The sequence below is a fragment of the Bombus bifarius genome, unplaced genomic scaffold, assembly GCF_011952205.1.
Source record: "Bombus bifarius isolate JDL3187 unplaced genomic scaffold, Bbif_JDL3187 scf7180000010271, whole genome shotgun sequence".
NCBI lineage: Eukaryota > Metazoa > Arthropoda > Insecta > Hymenoptera > Apidae > Bombus > Bombus bifarius.
In genome coordinates, this window is record NW_022885586.1 from 5709251 (window position 1) to 5732576 (window position 23326).

Below are 23326 nucleotides of genomic sequence, written 5' to 3' on the forward strand. Positions count from 1 at the left end.
GCTTCTATTCTCTTGCCTGATGCAATAATGATCATTCATAATAAAGAACCTCTAATTATTCCGAGTGTCTACAAATGTATTTGCTAAATCTTACTGGTTTCTCTCTATCTTAGAAGAGAGGAAACATAGAAATTGAAAAATGATGTACCTTAATCTTGTATTTGATAAGTTCGACGATCTTCCTTCTTCCACTCCAAGACTTCTCCAACAAGCTCCAAGCACGACGTGTATTACTTTTTCCCGTTTAATGAAGTCCTTGCGCCCTCTGCCCAGCCACGACTTGATCGACGCGTCATTCCGATATTCGTTGTCGAGAAACGCGACGACACATCTGTCGGTACTCCCTCGTCCTTTGGATGCTAAACGCTTGATTATAGTCTACCAGATCACCTGATTCTCGCGAAACACTAGTGTCCTTGCTTATCATGCCCCTTCACCTCCGCTGTCGCTGTTTTTGGTGTTTCTTTCTTTAACCGCCTTGATCTCTCCAATTCTACAAAATACATGAAACGAAACTCTGGTTAACGTAATTCAATATAAAATTAGTCGGAGCAGCTACGAACAAGAGGATAAATTAATCGAGCAACAATTTCGCTCGTTTATTTATTCCTCGCACACTTGAGAAAACGCAGTGCCTCGATTCGAGAAGATTATTAATATTCAGTCGGTCCAGGTTCTATGAACGAAGTTAGTATATACATGAAGGAATTATAGACTAGCTATCGAGCATATATAATCGAGCATAAGAAGAAATAACAACAAATCATCGTAAGATCGGTTCCAAAGCTCCAGTTGCATTTTATTCAGAATGACCAATGAAGGAACGATAAAGCATAATTCCATTACTGAACAAGCAGTGACTAATCGTAATTTTCCCAATGCACGTACAGTATTATGCTGGTCAGCTTTGAGAAACTGTTCTTTGTCATACGTCCCTATAGTACGATGTATTATCAGCAGAATATCATTGAAAGGTTACTTTCGTTGTCTCAAACGTTGTACTTGCAGATCAATTTGGCGCGTTCCTTTTTTTGCACGGAGAATCGTTGCTTTTTCTCTCGTTTTATCAGGCTCTTCTCTTTGTCGATCGAAACGATAAGTGGATACTCCTGCATCTGTCTGACAGAATGAATGGACGGCAAAAGTATTCGAGAGCATCGTATCCGGTTCCTTTCGACACGTCAACGTGTCGCATACGCTTTGCACGCATACGAGGCTTGTCAATTCTTTTGTACATTGTATCACGATGCGTCTCTTCAACTGAGCTGATACCATCGCGATTTTCCACCACCGAATAATTTATCGGTCCAGTAACAAACAGTCGATCCGACAGGCGTATACAGATTTCTCCTGAAATCTCCCCTGTTGTCAGTCAAAATTATATATAACCTTAAAACCTTTAGATGATTATCAGGAATAAATTTACGAAGGTATGAAAAATAAATGATAAGAATGAAGACGAGATTAAGTAAAAAAATAAATAAATAAATAAATAAAAAGAAATAATAGTTGAATATCAAATTTGTATTGATTTTGTAAATATAGAAACGTTATAATCGAACTCCCCTTTTTACGAAGTTAACGATTTCCCATTATCCGGGTAAATGACTGATATCCAACGTATCAACGAACAACCTCTTCGAATAGAATATTAATAACAAAGGTAAAAGAAAATTGAGACCGCTGTAATATCGCAAAACGATAACACGACTATCGGTGATATTTACGATTCCGTGAATTTACTTTATAACAGGCTCGACAAATATTAGAAAACGGCCGAGATATGTGCCAGGTATCGACCGACATAATGGAACAACCAAACGACCAGACTCTATAATTACTTTTCCACCTTTAATTACAAAAAAAAAAGGACGAGATTTCACTGATAGAGATTCGATTACTCGTATCACCGTAAGATTAACGCTCTATAAACAGTCCAAGCAGTCGAATTGTATGTATTTCTCGAGTCCGACGCCGATCTCTTTTAAATTACAGAAGCGTGTAGCAAGTGTGCCAGCGCTGATCAGAAACATGCGAAGATACGAATTACGAGGATCACAAAGAAATCAAAGCTCGATCTGTGGCTGCAACGGTTTCAGGAAATCAAATAAAATATACGACCCGGTTGAAATACTTTCTAAACGATTGGGAACACGCAGAATCGTACAGCGCGGTATTCGCGTAATTTTTATCCGCTAATAGCCCCTCGGTTAGAATTCCGTTTCTCGAGGCGGATTTCAGAGGCGTGTACGCGCGGTTGAATCTGGAAATAAATGTGAAAAGGAAAAAAAAAAAAAAGAAAAAACGAGACCGATGCAATTCAGGCTGCAAACGATAAGTAAGCAACGCGACAGGAATCAAAAACGTAAGTACATACGCCTTCGAGCACTCGCGCATTATGAAACTAACATAATGACCAGAGGAGGATTTCGCAAGCACATACCTAGAAAGCGTTACGAGGCGTGGAGTACGCGAGCTCTGCGTTATCTCAATTACGATATTCATATTAAATACGCATTTTCCTACGAGCAGATTGCCACCCCGAGCACGGATTCGAAACTATTTAAGCAGATCAGCTGATCGACCTATAAGGTGTGTTGGAATTTTATAATTCGTTCGAGAGGACTGTAATGAAAATATCGACTAATTGCAATTGTCATAGCATATTAGTAGAAATAACGTGAATGTAACGTAGTTGGAATTTACCAGTGGAAACGTTCAATCTTGATACGTTCCTTAAATAATGTTCGACGACTCGTGTTTTCCTATCCGTAGAAAATGTTCTAAGTATGAGAAAAATTGTCGAGGCTGAGACCAATATTAAGTCGAGAATCAATGGCAAAGGTCCAGATTCTAATAACATTCTAATTTGTATTGATTTTGTATGATTTATAATAATTAAAAATATTTCGTTATGTTAAAGTAGTATCTATATAGTTTTTAGTTCGATACTAAGCATTCATTTGTTGCGCGTTGCTTCTGTTTTGAATATTGAGAAAAAACTCGAAATTAATCCACAACAACACACCACATTACTCTAGATCATGCAACGCGTGTTGATACACTAAACTTTCGTACGATATAGTCCCACTGGTATCTATACCGCATAGTATTATATGCTATTAATAACTACGCGGGTTACACTTGCCGAGATATTTTTAAAAGAGTAAGCTAACGAGGTTTCGTACAAAACGAATGGAAGAAAATTTCTTAGAATTAAATGTAACATAAAACCGATGCAAATGATGTACTATGAGTAATACGATGGAAAATTACAAAGGAAATACCGATTAGTCTTATTTGAAGGAGCTTGTTCAATCACTTCAATTACCTCTTTAAACAAACCGACTCTGTTCATGTTTGTTTTCATGAGCGAAGCGATAAATTCCAGCATCTTTAATTTCGACTTAGTACATTTCGATTTCTTTAATAAAATATTCATGATATTATACAACTTTTATAAATTTATCAGTATTTACATTGCAGAAGAATTATATTCAATAGTTAAAGTTGTTTTTTTTAGGAATATTTAATTTCCATACATCATTTTTCATAATACCGATTCTACAATACTGTATTTCTAGAATGCATTATTATCAATGACGCGACTCTGTTCATGTTCGTTTTCATGAGCGAAGCGATAAATTTCAGCATCTTTAATTTCGACTTAGTACATTTCGATTTCTTTAATAAAATATTCATGATATTATACAACTTTTGTAAATTTAGCAACAAAATTGCAGAAGAATTATATCCAATAGCTAAAGTTGGTTTTTTTTTTTTAGGAATACTTAATTTCCATACATCATTTCTTATAATACCGATTCTACAATGTTGTGTTTCTAGAATGCATTATTATCAATAATGCGGTGAGTATCGAAATTTTCATTTCCAACATCGACCTAAAACGCTCGATAAGATAAAATTACGCGTAACATACGAACGATATAAGTCACATATTCACCACGAGCAGTAATGGAAAATTCGAAATCCTCGCTGATGTTATTTGAAGAAACTGCTTCGACCATCTCAATTAACACCTTTAAATCAGAAACGATTCTCAGGCTTCTTCGTACGAACGTTTACGAACTGCGCACGAGTATTGAAATTTTCATCTTCATCGTCCATTTCAAAACACTCGATGTCTTTGGATCAGATGTTTCGCGCGTGCAAAATCGCGCGTTGCGTTCCACGTGTGCGTCATCCAACATATTCCATTATATCGTATGAATGAATCGCGCGTCCCTGAATACATTTCAACCGATCGATCGGGTTCGTCTGGTGTTGGCGCTTAAGCCGTTCCCTCCTCGCTTCCCGCTGTTACACGATTCTGCAAACGGTGTAAAAGCCTCGTGCGGCTTTACTGAAAATTCCGCCGCGTTTCCGACGCGGTAAATATTGAATGAGATAATTAAGGGCCCAGATGTTCGATTCGCGGACTCCAAACGAACACGTTAATTACTCGTCTTCGATCGATCGAAGTTCGAGAATTGGAGCCAAACCTAGCCGAGTGGCAGGATCATTTTGTAATTCAGAATGCACACAGACAAAAGGAGACTTATTTTGACGTAAAAACACGTCGATCTGCATACGTTTGACGCGGCAATTGATTTATGAAGCTACTGACACGAGATCGACCGACTGAACCCGTCTCGACAGGCAGAGACTTGAAACTCGGCATCATTAGCGGTCGTTACTTAGCGCCCGCGGCTGGAATACTTCGATCTTTTTACGATACATCCACGATTACCGGATCCAGACCGTTGCCTGTTTTAATTAGAAGAAACGAATCATAATCATAATTATCGATCGAACGAATCATAAATAATTCGCGCTCTGTGACGTTTTGAAACGTTCCAGGCACAGAGTGATGGTTTTGCTGGAGGTAGAGACACACATCTATAAAAATACAACAGTAGTAATAGATGAGTATATATTGAATTGGCAACTAAGTGATTGCGGATTTTGTCATTAGGTGATAATGATCACTCATACTTACTCACCTATCATTTCATTAGTGACGCTATTTAACTTATTTGTAGAAATTTTTAATTCCTACATTTTAAATTAAAGTACATAAAAGATTTTTTTTTTCATATGTAAAAAAACATTCTGAAATATAGAATAAACAAATGAAAATAAAATATCCGATAATGAAAATCTAGTGAAATATCTTTCAAAGAAAAACAGCATTACCATCGAATTAAAACATGTCAATACGAAGCGTTAAACTTCCACCACCGTTGCGCACAGTCGTTGTTATACACCGCGACGACTTTTTGTCTCTTTATTTCTCGTTTGGTTTATTTCTTCTCTTTTTTATCTAAAGTGTTTGCACGGACAAGACGCGATACGCGCGGGCGATAAATCAAAAGATACAACGTTTAAATATTTTATTCGCGGAGAGGAAAAAATTTCGCCGAACCGAATCAAGGACGTCGGGCGCGTAACTTCCTCGAAACCGCGGTTCGTTTTATTATTCCACGGGGCGATCGTAAAGCTCATTGCAGTGCGGCGCAACGCGTTTATAATCGCGAGTCAACAACGCCTATCGCATTACTCGCCACGACCACGCACAGTACTTTTTCAATACTTTATTACATTTCTCGTTGCCACGCACGAGAGCACGCCTCCTCCCTCGCGAGTTTCCGGGAATCTTTTTTCATTCATCGATAAAGGAAGAATATCTCTTCTACGTTATTATCCTATTCCTTTGGTGATCTTGATTATATGCGACGAGGATGCAATTAAAAATCTCGTCTTGTTTTATGCCGCCGACAAGTTACGATTTTTAAATTGAAAAACTTCTAGACACGTATTGTTCCTGCGTTAACGTATGCAAATGCGATGTGAAATTGCAAACTGTTTGCAACACCTTTGGATCATTTGCATATGCAGTCGATTTAATGTGATGCAGTGTAATTGCAAGTCAATAAACCTTATCGCGTTACTGTTTATGGAATATCCTTTTTTTCTTCTCAAGTATTTTTTGTGTTATTCCTTTTCGAATATTTGAAATATGTTATAAGATATTTACTAATCCTTCAAAACGGTATTAGCTTCGATCACTTATACAATTTCAAAAGTCAAATTGAATCTTTTTAATTATCCATTTCTTTCAGATATATATATAAAATATATATATAATAGATTCAAAATTAAATACCGTTAAGTAATGTTCGATATTCGGATGTCGTACTGTAATATGATTGTAATATGATTGATGTAATATAATTATTAACACAGGCATCTGCAAAGATATCTCCATTTGTATCGATATATAATTTTTACCATATTTGAACTAGTACAATCTAATTAATTTCGAAATTAATTGCTTGGAAGATAACAAACCCATATGTGTCGTTTGATCATTCTTCAGCTTAAATATGCCACCAAAAGATATAATATATTCAAAATGCACGTTCTTGAGTACACGAATTCGTTTGACAAATAGATTCAGTTTGCCATAGTCACATATACGTGTGTTATTTTTCCCAAAAAGATAAAAAAACAAGTATCCCTTCCCGGTCCCAACGAACGGTTTCAAAGCAATACAAATCGGTGAAAAGACAAAAAGAAGAAAGAAGACAACAGATAACAAACTTAAGATACAAAGTTTTCTTGCATTTACCTAAATTTAATCGACGGAGCGCAAGATAAGAAATATGCGGCGGCAGTAGATAATTCTTGTCACCGGTCAGACACGATCGTTCGCGTAAACAACTCGCGGTATTGCAACTTTTCTCTGTTAATCTTCAAAGAGAACAATAACACGCAATTACCAATGATACTACCTTTCCTAACTCAAGGTGGACAACAGGAGTGCACCACTCCCATTAACACGACGAGCGCGTGAACGTAAATTGAATTTGAAAAAGTGTTGAACGTCGATGATTTGCATATGCGTTGAATTTCGCGCAACGCAGTAGGCGGGCGGCAATATTTCACGCGTGCAACGTAATTACGCCGAACGAAGACGAGGGTCACTGGGTGTAATAATTGAATGACGATTGCTCGGATAGCATAATAATCAGCCCATCGCCAACCAAAATGACTTTCACCACGCGCCGGACTCCATGGCGACGCGACGCCTGGAACACGGGGCGTGTACTACTCGGTTAATGTTCAAACCGGCGCGTACACGAACCGAAACCCGCCATTTAGCCAGCTCGATGACACTTTCTTCTACTGGCGAACCTTGTACTTTCTACATGTACAACCATTTTGCGTCGCAAAATTACTTTCGCCTGTCAGTTTGGAAACGCGACGAATATATTAGACTTCTCTTTTCGAGAGCGAAGCTATGTCGTTCTGCTTGGTAATTACGCTTAATTCGAAGATATCGGAGGGGAGAAATTTAACACGTAGTGGTCCTTAACCTTTTAACGGTCAGATTTCTTTTCAATTTTATATCCGAGCACGAACCGACTGAGATTTCTTACGCCTTCTTGTAAAAATTGTAACAATGTTTTCTACGTTCACAATAGTGTACAAAATACCTTTATCAAGATAAAGAAAAAAAAAGCGAAAGATGGAGTATAACGTAAATCATATCGCATTCAATTTCAAATTTTTCATCCAAGAATGTGCAAGCCTTTATACATAAATTCATACCTTCTAAATATAGTAATACATTTTCTATATTGTCAATGTATATACAAGGTATACGAAATATTTTTACCACTATGAAGAAAGCGAAGTTTTTTTTACCAGAATAAAGAGACAGATCATTCCGCTTTGTGTATTAATATTTAGTATATACATGTAACAAAGCGACATCTTCCATGTAAAATACAATTTCGATTCACGAAAATCAATGAATAACGCAATGAGACAGACAAGCGAGCGTTAAAAAGTTAATCATACGCGTGTTTTTCTAATTTCCTGTTCACCGTGGACTTTTCCACACTCGCGCCGCAAATTAGAGATTGCGTGATCATACTTATCAGCAGACTTCCATCCACTCAAAGAGTCGCGGCGGTTCAGACTATATCTACCTGACTGTGTCGTATTTACAGGTATTTCTTTGATCGTTCTCTACGAAACGCCAGGTTGACGACCCTTTGATAACCAAGCGTGTTCTCGCAGCGATCGTGGATTTCGAACCATCCAAGTAGGAAGCATTTAGCAATCGACGCGTTAATGAGATCTTCGTACCGAAAGGTCTGTGCGTCTTCGTCGTTCAAATTGACCATATTTCTATCTCTTTTCTCTACAAAGTTAACGTTTGATGGTTATTTAGTTCTTGGAACACCAACATGACGAACGAAACTCGTCAAAGATAAATGAAACACAAAATTCCAAACGAAACAATCACAAAATAGATACAGTGACTCACGGAAGTAACCGAACACTTATAGAAACCTCTCATGAATTTATTATCTGCGCTATACGAAATATTTTGATATTTATTAACATTGCGATGAGACAACTGTCGTAATCATATTGGAAAAATTTGAAAGAAATCTGAAAATGTATATATGAGCTACAAGATATTTAATGCAAATACATCTTTTGCAAAGGTAACAAAAATATTTAAACAGTCAACTAACTAATATTATAACTGTATTACGTAACTATATTATATAACTATATTATATTAACAAGACCTAGTATTCAATGTAACCATACTTAACATTGATTATATGTTTAAGGTAGCTATTTGTGACGTAGACTAATTTTACTGTTTGTAGTAAATATCTTGTAACTTGTATATACATTTGCGGAGCCGTTTCAAATTTCACCGATATAATCCAAGGATCCAGTATAACAGATATTTCAAACATTTTGTGGAAAAATCTCATTGAATATAAATTCATTTTTACTTAAGAAAAGAAGGACAATTACAGTAAATCTTAAAGAAGCTTCTCAAAGAATAAAATGTTAAAAAAATATTAAGCTTTACTTGTTCTGATTACGAATAATCATAATAAAAGATTAAAAATTTTTTTCATTACAAATAATCATTAGCGATGATGGGTATTTTATTTTGTTTACGAATAATTATTCTAGATCACAAAAATTGAATTTTGATTACTAGTAACCATTATCAATAGTCCGAATTCTATTTTGGCTACCGATAACTGATATCGACTATGAACATTTTATCTGATTACATTCGATTTGCGAATTGTCATTTTACATTACTGACAATTAGCATAGCAATACAAGCGCTAATTAATTAATACAAACGCATACAAAATTTTGCACAATATCTTTTATTTTATTCTTTGTTTCATATATTTTCATACCGTCTTTTATCTTTTTTTGCTCAACAAAATATGCATAAGTTTCACAATCCATGTTTTTGTGTCAATAAATATAGACTGATTATAAGTAATGTTAACAACGACTGTCAGTAGTCAAATATAACCAAAAGATAGTTTTGCCATCGATAATAGTTAGCGGTGATCAACATAAAATTCGAGTCATCAATACTGGTTACTCGTAACCAAAAAAAATTCCTGTCATTTATATTGGTTACTGTTAACCAAAATTAGATTTCCGCCATCGATAATGGCTATTCGCAACCAAAGTAAAATTCCCGTCATCGATAACGATTACCACTAATGAAAAAACTTTTGCTCATATGTAATGATTATTAGTAACCAAAATACTCTCATTCAAAATATTCATTCTCAGACAATAACTTTCAATATTTGTCTTACAATAGTAAATCACAGTTGTGTCTTATTATAGCGCTAGTGAAATTTGAAATGTTTTACAATATACCGATATACCGATATACCGATATAAATCTTCTGTGAAATAGCGTTTGAACACTTTCACAGACCACTTTATATGTATATATTTTTTCCTCGAAATAAAGGAAGATTGAATATAGACGTGTTACTATTGGTTTTACGTACATGTACAAAGACAAAAAAAATATGACGATCATAGAGAGAAGAAGAGGCACGATCGGCATAGAAAAAGCTGGTGATGCAGCACAATGCTCCGTGCGTGTACGTAAATAACGCGAGCGCTGTTATCTCGTCGGCTCCCTGCAATATGGAACGCGTTATCTGCCAGTCGGCTACAGAATATTGCGTTTTTATCGCGAAACCGCGGGATTTGCGTGGCGCGGAGGGGCACTGAGCGGGGACAGATACGGGAGATCGGTAGTAAAGATCGATTACGCGTTGCGTCGAACGCATCTACGACGATTTTTCATTCCAGACGAGTGATGATTCGTTGACGCAATGCAATTACATCGAACAATCCGCCTTTTTTCCTTTTTTCTAACGTGTTGTGTATTTTCGAATGTTTAACGATAATTTTTTTTTTATCAAGATCGGTAACATGATTGACTCAAAGACGATATACGAGCGAGATCTTTTTACGTGTAATTGAAATGACGAATGACAATCTGTTTAACTCGACTGACGAATGCATTTTTTTTTTTTTTGAACGATAATTCGCAGGATTGATAATGCTTTATCTAAATAATCGTTAATACCGTACGTCGTTTATTGTTTGGCAGAGTAAATATCAGGAAATTTATACGAACAATCGATCTCTGATTGGCACAGGTAAAGTTATAAATGTATACGTTACTTCGAAACGGGATATTTTGGAATTAAAAAATATAAATAATATTCTGCTTACATGTCATTAAAATTACTTCTATAAGCTTATTCTTTTTACATAACACAATTCTCTGACCTTGTACGTTTTATGCTATTAAAACACCAAACAAAATCCCTATCTATCCTTTTACCGTATTTTACTTATTTTTACTGTAGTCGTAAAAAGATTTCAACACAATCCGAATATTTAATTCTAGAACGTACTGCCAGGAATGAATGCAATTTTATCGAAATAATAAACTCAACATCAGCAAGCAAACGTCGATATCTACGAAATCCATCGCGACAAAAATAATTACATTTCCCCCACCTGATATCGTACGTGTGATCGTTTATCAAACGATTAACGAAGTACGCAGATAAAGTTAGAAGTTAAAACCCCGATCGATTACCTGGCACACTATGACGCAGGGACGATTTATTCATCGCGAGTCTATGTATCGACCATCAAATGTGTTTATATTCGAAAAATTCTTTTTATTCGCTACGCATGACTAATTTATCGCACTTAGTCCGATTCTCAAGGCCAAGTGACTGGCTAATTTCGTCGGTTAGCCAATTCCCCCATAATCGTTTATTCCTCTAACATCCAAAGCTATTTTTCGTATAACCTTAACATTTCCATTTTTAATTTCACGAAAACAAGACAGAAGGAGAAGACGTGAAGTCCTCGTATCGAATAATTGATCATAGTCAAAAGATAATACATACACAATATCCTTACTATTAAAAATAACTGCGGATATTTATGGATTTATTGTGAAGGCGTAGATATGCACAAAATTCATATATAGATATTAATATAGATATTAAAACGAAATTCACCGGTGATAGCTTTCAGCAGTCAATATTTAGAAGCATACAGATTTTCCTGCTAGAAAGCAATTTTCGCAGGCGAAAAATTGTTGTCGCGAGACTACATATATGCCGCCAAGCAGTGAACTAAATCGCGATTTAGCCGGTCATTCCTACGACAGTCTATCCGTTTCTCTACAGCGTAATCTGCTCGTAAAACGTAATCGTTGTCGATTATTAGCCGCACGAGCGATTTTTCCGCGGTGAGAAAAAGCGTGGCAGCGAGGTAACGACCGACCAGAGTAGATAACGTGGTCGCAATATTTATTCACGAGCAGGAAATGCACGCACGTGCCCGACGATAGATCGATCCTAGAGATGGAAGGAACACACTCGCGCGCACACAAACCCACACAGACGAAGTTTGATAGATCTCAAGACGAGTCGAGAGATTGGCTACGCGTAGCAGGAATGCCGCGAATTTGAGGTGTGGCGTACACTCTCGATCCTTCCACTCTCTTCAGAAAGGATACCTCTTCCTCCTCCGCTTTCCGTGGCCAACCTACTCGCCACTAGTCGTGACTACTATTATGATCAGCGTTTAGATTCATCCGCTACGTCAATCGCGTTCGACATCTCTATCGATCGCGACAGATCAAAAACCGTTATGCCGCTGTCGTGAGAGATCTCAAGGACGGATAGGAAAAAGCTACAAGATCCAGAAGCAAGAAAAGCGAATGATTTGTGTTCATCGAGGAGATGGTAAAAAGTGATCGAAGTTTTGTTAAGGCTTCGTGTTCTACAGGTTTTGCTCGACAGTTTCTTGGCTGCCGAGGCTTCGATGGAGAATGGAATTTTCATACTGAAATTTTTCACGAAGATTTACCCAGGATATGTATAAGATTACAGATTTTGTAATTCCTCAGACCTGGCAGAACGAAGTAATTGAAGATCCTATCGGTGGATTGGGTATCCAGGTGTATTTGTAGGCTTTATCTTCGTAGCTAGGTATAAAGTTAAATCGATTTCGTTCTATCGACGGGAAGACTAATTGTGGAAAAATATGAGAAATCGTGTATGCATCACGATAAGGAAACAGATAGTTGCCGGTTTCTTATCTGCATTGTATTAGGCGAGAAAATTGCCCCTGATAACGAAATGCTGTGTTCGGCCTACGGAAATAAATCGTTTCAACCTTATTGGGACTATAATATATATATATTGTTGCCATAATATTGCATTTTTATAATAATTAATTAAATGTACGTATATTAAATTTCGTATTTTTTGTAATAGGTATCTCTATAATTATGAAAATAAAATGCCAAACTTGAACAAGAGGCAGCGTTTCATTGGAAAACAAAGGTGTGTGCAAATATCTTTGTTGCAGCCACTATATATAATAAATATATATATATATAAGATACATATATATATTTATAACACGATTATAAAATACAGAATATATCCAAATAGGAAGGACCTTTTAGGCGAATGATTATAATCTGACAATCGAGAAGTTTTCTTCCTGAAATCACCCTTATTATACGATGTAAAGAATTAGCATACATCATGGGCGAGGTTCCTACTTCGGAGAATATTCAAAGTAGCGTTGTGCAAAGTAGCATGGCAGGAATGTTTGCAGTCGAAAGGCATCGCGTTCCTAAATATTGAAATGTATTCGCGAGCGAAGAGTAAGAATGCGCGATTTTCTTCGAGAGCTCGGAAGATCTGACGTCACAACTTAAATATTAAAAAGGAATATCCGCCCGGAGGACGAGGAAACGGGACGTACGATGAATGAAACGTTCGTCGAACGTCCTTGATTTTATTTTGTGGCGTGTCGTTTCCTACGCTGGTGGCAGGAATCGATCGGTGAAAGTTTTTGTCGGTTAAATGAAAGTGAAAACAGGATTTTCACGCGGTGGGTGTGCCGCATGCATACTTTTGCGGATGCACGTGGTACGGAGTCGAAGGAAAACTCATAACGCTGCTTAGCTCGTATTACATGGAGCTCTATTCATCGAAAGTCCTCGAAATGGACAGAACACAGACCATGCGAGAGTGGCAAACGAGAAAATATCCAGAGAAACATGAATGAAAAGGAGAAGAAGAAGCTCTACGTATGGCATACTCCGATTACCAGATGAAACGCATCGAGAACGTGAAGTTTTTCACAAAATCGTAAGAAAAGTGTGCAGCTCCCGGGCAAGCACTCCATTTATGCCCGAAAATAAACACTCTCGTAGACCCTTACATCCTGACCCTTCTTAGGAAACAGACCGACGAGAATTTCTTTTCCCTTGTCTGGTTAAATCTATAGGTTCTGGACATTTGCAGGAATTTCTGTAGAAGATTTCTAGAGGTTCTCAATAAAATGAAATATTTCATGCTTTTAATTATTCGATATTTAAAGTGAATAATCTTGCTGAATATAATTTGTTTTATTTCTTTCTTCAATTATTCAGCATCAATAACACTGTAAATTAAAGAAATATTATCTAAAAATCTCCAATTTAGAATTCAAACGACGCCTCATTTTGCGTCTATCCATATATTTTAGAATACTACATATCTTTAAAGAAGAATCATTATTAACTTATTGTAAATAAACAGCCATGTCACTGCGCCACGCCAAAAAAATTACTGAAAATTCTCAACGCGAGAATTGATTGTAATTTCAACAAATAAATAAAAAAAAAACATATCTTTGATTGTTTACAGATTATAATATATAGTCTATAATTTGTCATATCGTTTATGAGAAATTATTGAATTCCTATACCTAATACTTCGCGCGTATCATTAGGAAACTGGATGCTATTATTTTATAGAAAATCATTTTAACTTCGACAAGATGGGACAGTTCTTCCTTTGTCAGTAAACTTTCCACAGTTATTCTGAGAAACTAAAAGAATATAGCTGAAATAACCCCTACATGAATTCACAAAGAATTTTACTAAGAAAAAAAAACAGAATCTTAGAATTCGAAAAACCTAAAGAAAAATAGTAAAGTCGAAAGATCGTAAAATAAAATGCTACAATTAAAAAATCTTGAAACGAAATCCTAAAAGTCCTATCGTCAAAATCCTATCGCTCAAAAAATATCTCCACTATTGTCATCGCCCTTAAACGATTCAAACGAAAACCATAAATTCAAAGCACATAACAAAGATGCTAAGAAAAGAGGAATCCTATTTGTACGTGTCCCTAGTCTGAGCCAAGGGAGTATCATTGTGCACGGTTACATCCTGTACTTTTTCACGTGGTAGAGGATTAAGGTGTGCGCACAGCGCATAGCGCACAGCGCATAGCGCATAGCGCACAGCGCACAGCGCACAGCGCACAGCGCATAGCGCACAGCGCACACTCGCTCGTCTACTACCTGGGTTCCGGGCCGAAGCAAATCTTTGGAACCATTAATAATATCGCCGGCGCAATTATCGGGCCAGCTGCTACGTTCCTTGGAGGCCCCTCGAGGCCTCTCAGCAGGTACGTACGTGGCTAGAAGCGGAATATTTCGTTGTATACGTGTGTACGTTTTCCGACGCAGGTACGTAACTATATTCCCTAGAACCCTTAATTTCTGTTATCTCAATGCGGTTCGTCGCTCCCCATTCGTTCTAAAACAATTCGTGGGTCGAGATATCAGTACCGGGACAGAAAAACGAAGCAGACTCTACGGGCAAACTATGTATTACTGTTCCCAGTCAAAGCTAGACACGTATACTGGAATTACGAAGATTACTTTCGAAACCGGTCGATTTTACGACTACCCCGAAAAACGTATACTTCCAACCAACTAGAACGAAGCTACGACGAAGAAAAGAAATATTTTTTTGTCTGAACCACAGTAACAATAGCTATAGAGAGAGGAAACCATAGAGGACAGAGGCACCGGCGAACATCGACGAAACGCTCGTTCGCTTGTAAAATTTTATACCCGCCCATTATTGGCTTCTATTTTCCAGTAATTATCTTTTTATTGCGTCATTCGATCATCGCACGATCGCCTCTATTTATTAGCCTCTGTTTTACCCCGAACGTTCTTTTTTTTCTTTTTTTTTCAATATCGTTCACGAGCATCATCGAATAAAACGCATCGTTCGATCGACCGGATGTATCGGTTCGAAAATACACTTCCTGCTGTTGCTTTTATATCAAAAGGGGGTTTAGGAAAGAAACTTCTCTTTTGCATCGATTCCCACGCGATCCAAGATCCATTACGATCGTACAGCAGAAGACTTCTCAACCTCAGAAAACAGAAACAAATCTGGACAAATGACGACGAACGGTGACAAACGACGAAATTTGCGCTCCAACATCGACAATTGACCATCTCCCAGTGACGAATGTATGTACATCATTTTGCGGCCGCAATCTCGTGCCCGTCAATTCATTAATTAATCGGTGGACAGGCCGCGCGTCGCTCGCTGCGTGCACGCTACCAATTACCGCCACATTGTCGCGCATAAATCATTAGCAGACGTGACGCTTCCATAATTCGGTTAATTTCCACTGTTTTTATTGTGCTTTGCGACCTATACGTACTATATGCCAATATTTCCTCGATTTTCTATTCCAAATCTTTTCTTATCTTGATTATCGATACTGAATGCTTTGCAGTAGTACGAGATTGAAAAATTCGCAAAAAAGAGTGTATAATATTCAGAGTGATTTATAAATTGATTGCCACGATATTCGAAGTGGTTGTGACGTGTCTGAAGTAATTTTCAGTTAAATTAAGAAAACGTGTCCAAAGATTGTGGCAACCGGTTTGTGTACTACGTCGTATATGATTTCTTCAAAAATTACATTGATCAACTCCATAAATTGAGAAGTATCGAAATGAGATGATGTCACAAAAGCTTTTTTTAAATTCACCTTAGAATTTACTATCGCTTACGTATATTATATTCTTTCGATAAATGAACTTTATAGAAATAATTTGTTCCTTGAGAATCGAACAACAATCCTGCACTTGGGTAATGGAATTAAGAAATTAACAAAAAGTGAAATTGATTAATCGGGCTTTCGAGAAATTCATTATGTAAATACTATGTATATCTTCTGCTTTAAATATTACACAAGCAGTGCATTCATACGTGCGAACTTGTGACTATGCAACCGAGAACATCGCACATGACGATTCCTATCTAATACCGTGCGAACGATAAAAATCTATGATTAACGTTCGATCACGACGGATCAACGCGTTTACGCTTTATCGAAACAACGTGGTTCGCAAGAAAGATTTATACTATCGTCTGAAATTTTTTAGCGGCGTTTCCCTCGTGTAAACTTTACGAAACGCGTCATTCCTATTTACCAAGTAATTCTTTGTTTCGTGAAACATGATAACATAGCGAACAGATTACGAGAATTATTATTGGGGAATTCGATGATCGATAATCAAATGCGATAAACAAATATTTGAAAACAACCAAACAAAATTCTTTCTTTAATTTTACTTTTCTTTTCTTCGTATTATTGTGACGAATACGACTGATCGGATTGTAAATTGAACAAAGGGAAGCACGTAGTGGGAGAATACTCAATAAATCGTCCGAAAAAGATACGACCTTCGTGTGCGTGAAACGTTCCCAAACGCGAGGCTCGTGACTCGTGAGTATATACTCGTGCCTATCGCAGCTTATCGAGATGCGTGTGAGTCGGTCATTAATAAAAGGGTCGCAATGCTCACGGTGAAAAGCGAAGAGACGAGGGCTCGTATCGATCAAATAACCATCGGCCGCCATGTGGAAAGACACGGACTCGTGGGATTTCCGTTTCTAATGGGAGACGTGGCGTTAATCAAGCTTGCAAATTCATCGTAAATCGCCGGTAAAAGAGAAAGAATGACATTTAAAAAATCTAAAAACATATAAGCGATTAAAATTCCCAGTTCTTTATAGAATTTCCATTTCTAGTGAGAGATAATCGATCTTGTATATTCATCGCAAATTGCGGGTAAAAATATATTGAAGAATTAAGAAATTTAGAAACGTTTGTAAAGTCATAATAGCCAAATCTTTCTTTCTGTGTTCTGTCTATTTAGGATGGATCTTTAAGAGTCTTAACCGTTTGAGTCCCAAGGGTCTTTGAAAAAACACGGTCGAAAGATCCCAAACAGCGCGATAGTGCTTGCCTAATCGATTGTAAAGAGAAACAAAGCGGCGCGATAGCGCTCGTCATATTTGTTATTTTTATGAAATACATCTATATTATTATATATGCGTACTATTACTTTATAAATATTTCAAGTTTTGTTCAATAAACATTATTGAGAATATAAATATAATGAAATACAAAATACCGTCAGTCGTCAGTAGCGTTCAAATGTACTGGTAAATGGTTAATAAAGTTAAAGTTTATTATGAAGTAATGATTAGTATAGAGATGTTCGTTTGGGGAAAGATTTTAGTGAAACAATATGAATGAAAAATTACTCGTTGAGATAATGTATGAGCGTACATTTGTTACGTATCCTACATCCCGTGCGTCCAGGAAGTTTCGTATCGAATTTATCAAAAACACGACGGGAAGCCTGTTATAAGATGATAGGCCAAGAAGTAAGTGAATAACGTTTTACTAACGCTGAAAAAAATTCGTCTAGTAAAAACAATTGTTGTAGCTAAAATCGTCGTTTCCTTCGTGACACGAAATTTCAGTTATACGCTGTTCGTCGGAAACTTTAATGAAAAGCCTTGTTTCGAAACTTTAATCGAAAACTTTAATTAAAAAGCATCGTGCAAAATCTTTGCCAAATGAGTTTGACGCGCCAATATTTCATACCTACAGAATATATTATCAAACATGAAACATACAAGAAGGAAGGATATTAAATAGTAGACATTAGATAATAGAATATTAATCGCAGAATTGTACGGAGTCCTATTTTAAAAACCGAGCTCATGATATTTACAATACTATGTGATATACAGGAGGCCGTATTATCAAGTATGAAAAATAAAATACAGAAATCTAAGAGAAGAAAGATCATATGCGATACTGTCAGAATATAATTTCAAAAATTTAATAGAAAATCTTGACGGAAGATCAACGCGCCAATATTTAATATCAAATGTAAAAAATAAAAAAGGCTAAAAAAGAGAAGGTGGCATTAAACTGATATTTCGGAATAGAATATCAATTTCGTCGCAAAATATTTGCAAAAACGAAATTCCTACGTCAACGGATTCTTAGCAACGACACATGTAATAATAACAAAATCTCGAGGAATATAACGCAGTTGTGGCGATAGTGAACGTTGCGTCGCGTCGTTGAGGAAAATTTTCCACGCCATACGAATATTCTGACCTGGCTGCTTTTGATACATTGTCGTCGAGTCGCATGGAAAAAGAACACTGTTACGTCTGGGCTATGCGTTTTAGAACCGTAGCTGCAACAGTGTGCACATTACGTGTGTACACGCGAAGGTGCGTTCGTGTGCGTGCTGCACAGCCCGATTTATTGATCACACGCGTCGCACGCAATGTACGACGCGTGTGCCTGCGTGTCGCAACGAACGGCCTACGAACTTTAACAAATTCCGTCTAGGATCCATCATGACATGTGCGTGAAGCCAACTAACATTAGCATAAAACCAAAGGGAAACGGAACTCGACTCAACTAATCGTGTTGGGGAACGAAAATCGGATCATCCGATAAGTAAACCTCTTCGAAACTAAACTTTTTTTTTTTTTTAATTTATTGATTAAAATTACAATCAATTCTCGGGTGGAGAATTTTCAGTAATGTGAAACGAAACTGATCGAATTTATTTTCTATAAATTTCGTTTCCGAATACATGATATTAATGTTCAATTCTTTGAAAAAAAGTTACTCGATAGCTCTAATTATAAACGTTATGCAAAATCTTTATAAAACAGGTTCGATCCGAGGATCGATGTTTTTACATATCGACATATGATTTATTATACGCTGTTGCGAACGTTTGATTATTGCAAAACAAAAAAAAAATAGCGTAAGTAATCATGGATTACAAGGCATATTTTAAAGATAATGTTTGTAGCATTATCGATGTCTCTAATCTTCAATTAATGGAGGTAGTCAATGTGGCTTCTGAATGGCTGGTATATTGGTTCGATCGTTAATGAATCATTAAAGATACGACGATTCGATCAAATTTAATAGTTATAGATATTAAGGAAATAACGTAAAAGATACTTTTTGTTAAAAAATGGTCTCGTATAAATTGCAAAAGAATTTTGGAAAACTCGTGCAATAGTGGCAGATTCTTAATGATTCAAATAATCGAGATTTAAATATATTTTTACTCAAATAAACACGGATTTAAGGAATTATAAAAATTTTGAATCTCTAACGAAGAATTAGCCGAAAACACAAGATTAAACGTTCGGCAAGAAAATAAATTGTATCAAATATCGAGCGGAATCGAAGATCATATAAAATCTTACCCAGACGACCATCGATCCAGGTTCAAACAATCGAATTTATAGATTAATCACTGGTCTAAAAAAAAGACGAGCGTACCGTTAAGAGCTTAAATTACGAGTCTAATCAGAGCGGGATCAATGAGAAGGGATTTGAAGAAACCGTAGGCGACATAACACGACTGAGAAACGGTAGGGTGGGGGGTGGCAAACAAATTAACGGACGAACCATTCAAGCGAGACGGTCACGATCGTTCCGATATCGATGAAAAAGACCGAGAACTGGAGGAGCTCATCGCCGTGGATTAGATCGAAACGTGTTTGCCGACCGATAGCTCACACATACGAAGCCAATGATGTGCGCGGCTACTGTGTTGGTTCGAAACTGCGAGAAATACGAGCTTCGTGACACGTACTGGTGCAATTGCAATTCACGCAACGCAACTCTTTGCAACATGTTTACACGGAGACTACGGATCGTATCGTATCACGGAAGAATTCCCGTGCAATTTTAAACGCGAATTTAAACAGTCTCGACACGATACCAACTTAACCCAATAGAGAGAAAAAATGAAACCGCTACGCGATGATGAAGGATTTTCACGCGTCCTACCAAGCAAGATTGAGTCCACGTAATTTCTATAAAAGCACGACTACGCAGCGAGCAGGGACGGCGTAGTTAACGACGTGGGCCGTGGTCGATCGTGCAATTAACTTTAACGAACGGCGGCCTTGCGATTAAACTTAATTAGTATCGCGGTAATAACTCGTTAATAATCAGAGCCGTGTACCACGCCGCGGCCATAACACGCTCGTATTCTTCGTGCACGTGCATACACGTGCGCACAGGACGCGGTTTCGGGGCATGCATGTGTGTTCGTTTCGTTCGTTTTATATATTTACGTGACTACGTGGACCAAACTGAAGGGGAAGGAAGGCACGGTGATGCGAGAGATGCTTTAAGGATGAACGTTTCAATCTGCCAGAGAAGCTCCCTCCTCCTCCTCTTTTTTTAACCACGACGACGTGGAGGCGTTTATATTAGCGAACCAGCACAATCATCACCAACAATCAACGAATTGCGTGAACGTAAGAAAATCATCACGTAAGAAATTCATTAATTCACTGGCCGTGTTCTTAGTGACACATTTTCCTTCGATGCCAAGCATTTGTGTGGCCAGCGATTATAAAATGTCTCGTGCAACGTTTCGGCGTCTTAAAAGACGATGGAACACAAAATCGTAACAACACCAGAGATCCAGGAAGTTTTCGTTTTCGTACGCTGTTCTGTTTCTCGTTTTCACTTACGGACAAAGAATCATCGTCGGTTGCCAGCAAAACACATCAGATAGCAACCATTGAAGAACTCTAGGCGAATATAAACAGACAGAGAGAAAACGTTTCGAAGCGTAGAACCGGCACTGACTGAATGATTGACTATCTGACTGAATAGCCGACTCGTTGACTGGTAGACGCGCGCTTCTGTTGCAAGACTACACCGGCGAGCCACTGCGTTTCTTCTTCTTTCTTCTGTGTGTGTTTAGCAGGCTTTCCCCTCACACTCTCGACTGTCCTCCATGTCCTCCGGGAAGGGCACAGGTATCGGCCCTTCCGGCTTTTCCACGACGCTCGTACGTCGACTGTGACGTACGATCTCTCACGATAAACGTTTAAACTACGGAAGAAATGCCCGAGAGTGGAGTGTCTGTCAAGCTGCGTCTATCTCTCCGGACAAGTAAACAATAAGAACGACGCGGCGTCAACAATATCGGAGGAGAACGAAACCACGATTAGTTGGTAAAAGAACGAGAAACGGAAAAAAATAATAGAAAAATAGATCGCGGGTCCGAGCCGTGCTCCGTGCTATATCACGGACTGTACTTGATCGACGGAGCTGACGAACAAACGTAAAAACGTGCACTACCGTCTCTCTCTCCCGGTTACGACGAGCGAGGCGGTTAGAAACATCGAGCACGAACCTGATTGCGGGGCGGCGCACCGAATTATGGGCCGCTATACGCTTTCGGCTGCCTCTCGCTCCCTCTCCTCTTTCTACCTCTTTCCTGCTCTCGCCTTTACCCTCCCTCTCTCGCTACCTCGTCTTTCATCCCCACCACACGGCCTGTTGACTTGTCCCCACTATTCCTCGCGTTTAGCTCTCCGTCTCACGCTAGACGACTCGCCCCCACCAGAATAACGTGAACACGCTCCTAGGACGCTCTATACTCCATACTATACAGTCTGCATACCTTCCCCTACCAGCGTACATTGTTGGCGCGAGCGGTAGCATTGCCCCTTGCGCCTGTTTCCAAACCTCTCTCGCGCGAGAGCAACGTTGCCACCTTACGGCGTAGCCGCGGGGATGATGGACGTAGAGCTGGCTGCGAGCTAGCGTCGCGCCCGACACTCTCCGACTCGCTCGGTACACACGCGTCACGATACCTAGACCGCTGCTTCCGACCGGAAGTCCCGCTATGTGACGCCCCTCGTATCACCAGACAGACGCTGTCTGACGATCCTTCTCGCGGTTGATCGATGATCGGATAACGCGCTAGAACAGGTAGAAAGGGTTGCTTCCCGTGCGGGTACAGATGACTTTCAAAGGGAAAAGTTGACGGGTGTTCACGATGTTCGGCGGAAAAAGGTTTTTTTCATAGTGGATACAGAACTCTTGAGTTCAGAATTGAGGACCATCGGGAGCCACCCTTGGATTGGAAGTTCAAAGATTCTTGGTTTCGTTTTTAGTCGATCGCTATTGCTTAGTTTTTATAAAAATAAGAATCTACATGGAGGACGTATAACTTGGATTTCCAGAAACGGTTACATCATTATCCTCGTTAAAAATAATTAGTATGGTAACTTTTAGAAAGTTACGAGTGAAACATTTTTGAATTTTCGTCTTTCTCTTTTAAGCAATCGCAGTAGCTGATTTCTAAGAAAATAAGAATCGACGTAAGAGGTACCATGTAACTTTCAGCGATATAAACGATAGTTTTCCCAAATAATTGTAAAATAACTTTCCTATCCGGAGGTCTAGAAAATCATGCAAGAACATGTCATTCTTTAAACAGCCACTTAAAACGATTATTGTTGAGAGAGACATGTTCTGATTCCAGCCACCAGCCTGCAGCACTGTATGGTGCAAGCTCCCATTTACTTAACGTCCCTAGCACTTTGTTTTACGATCAATAACATTCGATTGGAACGTAGCCATTCGTCCAAAGTAAGTGCGTCTTTATCGAAAGCTAGTGGTCATTGGGAGTAAACTTGGAGTGTTATCATTGATGGTCGGTAAGGAGAGCTCCAGAGTGAAATCACGGATGAAATTGCGAGGAGGGTGGCTACCTTCGCGCAGAAAACTGTAGACCGTTTCTTCTTTTGCGAGCTATTTTCTCCCATGACACTTCTTTTACCCTCCGTCAGATGTCGGGATGTTCGATGAGCACTTGAGGGTGGTTTCATCCCCCTGTCGCGTGGAACGCCACGAGCTTCAAATACCACGGCCAGATGAGATCGAGTCAAACT

At 38.2% G+C, this 23326-nt stretch overlaps 1 protein-coding gene across 2 annotated transcripts in view; it reads right to left on the reverse strand.

The window, feature by feature from the left end:
• LOC117216279 (protein abrupt-like) overlaps positions 1 to 21890 on the reverse strand; it is a 67605-nt gene extending 45715 nt beyond the window's left edge. The window contains exons 1-2 of one of the 2 annotated variants that reach the window (XM_033462862.1): positions 20705 to 21890; positions 149 to 493 (exon numbers count right to left, since the gene is read on the reverse strand). The gene's annotated coding sequence lies outside the window, so the exon portion shown is untranslated. The remainder of the gene's footprint in view (positions 1 to 148; positions 494 to 20704) is intronic. The other variant, XM_033462863.1, reaches the window with a different exon arrangement.
• Positions 21891 to 23326: the final 1436 nt, after the last annotated feature.